The sequence below is a fragment of the Panthera pardus genome, unplaced genomic scaffold, assembly GCF_024362965.1.
Source record: "Panthera pardus isolate Hobbes unplaced genomic scaffold, ASM2436296v1 HiC_scaffold_21, whole genome shotgun sequence".
NCBI lineage: Eukaryota > Metazoa > Chordata > Mammalia > Carnivora > Felidae > Panthera > Panthera pardus.
The window spans coordinates 4,460,020-4,463,531 of record NW_026526777.1 but is presented as its reverse complement, the minus strand read 5'-3'; the positions used below and the strand labels follow the sequence as shown (position 1 = coordinate 4,463,531).

Genomic DNA, 3,512 nt, shown 5'->3' with positions numbered 1-3,512 from the left:
CTACACGTTTCCCCTCTGTGCAGCTACAGTGACTTTCACAGAACAGAGATCTGACGTCTCCAGTTCTCCGAGAACGCCTGACTGCCTTCAAGACAAATCCCAATTGTGGACTGGCCTAGAAAGCTCTCTGGGATGAGGCCTCTTGCTTTTCTCTTCAGCCCCACCTTAACCTCACTCTCTGCAGCAATGTGTCCCTGTCAGACTTCGTAAAGTAAGGGTCGTTGGAGAAGCAGAGCTCTCTCCCCGTCTGTGCACCTGCTGTTCCCATTAGCTGTCCTGGGCTCACCTTGCAACTCCTCACCTCCCTCAAGGTCCACTTTGGAACACAGCACCCTCTCTAGGACGCCTTCCCCGCACCCACACGATCGTGTTTTGTAGCTCTCTCTGAGCTTCTGCAGTTATCTCTATCAAAACTTTTATTATGTTACTTATCTAAAACATCTTGAAGCATTTATTGCTTTACCATACAAATGACATGTTTTTAGTCCAAAGGCATTAAAAATATATATGCACAAAAAAGAAAAGAAACGATCACCTCTTACCTAATTATATTAGTTGGTGTTCAAGGAGAAGCCGCTGTACGTTTTCCAAGTATAAAGGGAAGCAATACAAAGCCTCTAGAGGTTTACATACCCGTGGGATGGGATGTGGTCCCACATGATTGATCTTAGCCTGGGACATGTGCGTGAGAGGCTCTCAAAGACCTTGCCTGGAGGCCACTCTGCTATGAAGCTGAAGAATGTCTGGAAAATTCCCACCGATGATCTCAGTCTGCAGCACGAATGTGGAGAGTCTCAAGAGGTTCACCTGGATGCTGTGTGGACCCCTCCATGCATCTGCCCACCTCTGGAAAATAATGGCCTCTTCTCTCCTTTGGAAACATTGTTCCCAGCATCTCCTCTGTGGTGCAGAGGCTTTAATAATGAGGGGCATTGCTGGGAGGTTTACAACAGACAGTTCACCTAAAGATAACCACACTTTGGTGAACCACCTTTCACAGGTATTTGTGTGCGTGTGTATATAAGTGAATAATAGACATATAAAGCCCTCCCTTTACTGTGCTCTATCTGTGTATCTCTATACATTTCTCCCCTCTGGCTCCTTGAAGGTTTAATGAGCTTGCTTCTCTACTTTTTAGAGCAAGGATTCCCAGCACTGCTTTGATGACACCCTGGAGTGTCTTCATTTATCTCAGGGGGTGCCTTGAAATTCACAAAACAAGATTAATTTAAATTCATTTTCATTTAAAAAAAGTAAACAGACATTATATAGTAATTACAGGTACAAGTGTGTGTGTTGAAATCAAACTAATAAATGCTTGCCTTAGAGAGAAATCAGCAGGATGGGGGTAGGGTTGGAAGGGACCACAAAGGTGGTGTCGTTTGAATCTTTTTAAAACATCCCCTCCGATTACTTCCAGGTTGGTATTTCCTCCAATTAATCGTGTTTCTCCAAGTGGGAGTCAGGGCTGTGGGGGCCGAGAGCTTCCAGAGTGCAGGTCTGTCTGTCTGTGCTGGCTCTGGGGCGGGGCATGTAGGAAGTCCTCAGAAAAACATTTTGATTGATTGAGGAGGGCGCCTGGCACTGGGGTCCCAGCTCTGGGTAGCAACTCCATTCAAGTCCCGGGAGACTGTAGACGGCCAGACAGCCCAAGGGAAAAGGACCCCGCCTGAGATTCACTGCCTAACGCGACCGGTGAGAGCTTCTGTAATCGTCTTTCTGTCAACCATTTGTGCGAATCAGAAAGTTGGGTCAACGAACATCATAAGCGTATAAATGTGACCTGCCACCGAAGGGACGGTCCCCAAGGTCATGGATGCGGGAAGGAATTTTGGATTCTTGACAAGACTAGCATCTTTGAAGCCGAGGAGCTGGTGGTGGGTTCGAATCCTAGTGCTGCCATTTAAAGCTAAAGGCATAAACTGCTTTCCCCCCACAGCACCCTCCTCTATTAGGTGGAGATAATCATGGCACCTACCTCATAAGATTGTGAGGATTACACGGGTTAATCCACGCAAAGTGCTTTGAACGACATTGGGCACAGTGAGAAATCAATAAACGCCGGCTCTCGTTCTCATCATCATCACAGGAGGCTCTAGGTACTTACCAGGACTAATTGGTAGTAGGAATGATGTCCGTTCCCCTCCGCCCCCATCTGGTCCCAAAGAATAGGTTCAGGCACTCTCCCTGTTGTTCCCCAGATGGGCGTAGGAGCATCGTTTGCAGAGCTGGGGTCGGAAAAGTAGGCAGAGAGTTAATTACATAACAAGGACACAGACAAAAAATGAACACACACACAAATAAGACAAACAAACAAAAAAACCCACCCCAAAACAACAACAACAAAAAACAGAACAGAAAACCAGCACAGGCAAGTCTAATTCTCATGAATCCCTTCGTCACACTTTGAAGGGATATTCTGCTTCATGGGGAAAAACAGTGCAAACATACTTAGATTCTTAGAATCACAACTGGTAACAAGGGAAGAATGTGTCTTTTAGCAGCATTTTATGACCTATCAATCCAGGAACGCAAGACATCATTAATCAAGAGGCAGTTTCAAAATGTGTTCATCATTACCCACTACTGTTGATGGAAACCTCAACCTATTCTAGAGAAAATGATTGATGGAAAGAGAGCTTGTGAGGCCATTGAGACACGTTCACTATTCTCTTTATTTTAGTGAAAAACTAAACATACCTTTTCCTTAGATGAGAAAGACAAATCAAGTCTCATGTCTGATCTTAGCAAAATTCAAATACTGGCTTTGAAATGCCAGTAATTGTATTCACTTCCTTTTCTCTTGTCCAAATACGGAGGAATAGACATTGTGTGATTATTGAGATGTTCAAACAGTTATGTAGGATCAGAAATTTTTCAAATTCATATAGAATTCATTTCTAGGCTTGCCTCTGACCATTACAGAAACAAGGTCGACGAGTTATTTCTTTGAAATTCATGATACCCAAAGACCTTCAGCTAGAAAAGGTATCTGGTTCACAAGAATGTTGGAAAGATGGTGAGAAAAAGGTCTTGTGATGGTTACCATTGTTATATAATATTTTTGGACCTCCAAGGCTGTAGTAGCCCTAGCCTTTCTGGCCCTTGCATTTTGAAAACTCTGTGCTTCTTCAACTCAGTTATACAAACATATACCAAATATGCCTGGGTGCACAAAATATTGGGCTATATACTTAAATGACGATACAGAGAAAAACACAGAACTTACATTTTGGTGCTCTGCGCATCACAGCCACAAGTCCAGTGAAACTCACCTCCCAGTAGCCACACCCTTATGTATTCCTCTTCCGTGTTAAGACCGGGCTCAGCCACACGACTTGTTTGGCCCGTGACACATAGACAAGTGTGACAGAGGCAGAAGATTAATAAGCACTTTCACAACGAACCCTGTCCACCAGGAACCCTGAGATCACTGTACTATGAGGAAGCTTGGATTTCAATACCAGGTGTCAGGAAAGGGCTGTTGGGTCCAGCCCCCAAGAGTCCGTCAG

The 3,512-nt window shown here is 44.5% G+C and overlaps 1 long non-coding RNA gene across 1 annotated transcript; it reads right to left on the bottom strand.

Moving 5' to 3' along the window:
- Positions 1 to 1,223: 1,223 nt before the first annotated feature.
- LOC109257317 (uncharacterized) lies at positions 1,224 to 3,286 on the bottom strand. Its single transcript, XR_002075952.2, has 2 exons — positions 3,230 to 3,286; positions 1,224 to 2,228 (listed from the first exon to the last, which is right to left on the bottom strand). It is a non-coding gene; the product is annotated as an uncharacterized LOC109257317 (long non-coding RNA).
- Between the last annotated feature and the right edge of the window lie 226 nt (positions 3,287 to 3,512).